Consider the following 981-nt stretch of genomic DNA (forward strand, 5'->3'; position numbering starts at 1 on the left):
TAGCTTGGATGGAGAGGGGCTTGGGCTCTAATCATATGTACATATGGTCAGCCTCTAGGGCATTTTCCCGCTTGGTAGGGCAATGTCACTGTCCCTAGCCTCTGCCATTCATGAGTGGCCTTTAAACCTTTAAACTTAGTTCTGAAAACTCTTATTTCCTTTTATAGCCAAAACTGGTTCAAAGATAAGTAGGATTTTCACAACTGTTTGAAAACTGTATATCTCAGATAATTATTACAAAGTTCACTGCTTATACTAATTGCATTGCAAACCTTAAATCCCTCAAACAGAACTCATTGTTACCTGTTTTTCTCTTCTTAGAAACCTCATTTTCTTGAAGAAAGTATCTTAAAGCTAGTCCTCGGGGGCTATATGCCCACTGTTTCTGGCAACCCCTGACTTTCACCGCAGCACTTGCTTAAAATATCACAATATTGTGTCGCAATCTCATGCCCTAGAATGTACAATTTTGACTAAGGTTTTAACACTTTGACATAGTTAACTGTCAAGAGGTTTTTGGTCACACCACGTCTCTCTCTCTCTCTCTCTCTCTCTCTCTCTCTCTCTCTCTCTCTCTCTCTCCCCAAAAGGAAAGTCAACTTCAATCTCTTTTTCGTTCCTTAATCAGTAATACAAATTATTCGAGATAAAGCGAATCTTAGTAAGTCAAGGATATTGGCTCCTGAACATCCAGATCTTTGTATTGTCTCTTCAACTACATACAACTCATTTATAATTCTAGGTGTGATTCTTGATTACCAATTGACTTCTGAGAAACACAACCGGTTTGTACAAAAATAACATATTAGGAAAGCCTTTTTAGGATTTTCGATAATCAATTTAACACTTTAATTCTACCATATTTTAAGTAGCATACTCCTGCCTGGTCTTCAGCTGCTGAATATCATCTTAATTTGTTGGATTAGAACTTGCAGTCTGTTAAATTCATTATACATAAACTGGATATTGATCTCTGGCTCC

The sequence above is a fragment of the Palaemon carinicauda genome, chromosome 6 (genome assembly GCF_036898095.1).
Source record: "Palaemon carinicauda isolate YSFRI2023 chromosome 6, ASM3689809v2, whole genome shotgun sequence".
NCBI lineage: Eukaryota > Metazoa > Arthropoda > Malacostraca > Decapoda > Palaemonidae > Palaemon > Palaemon carinicauda.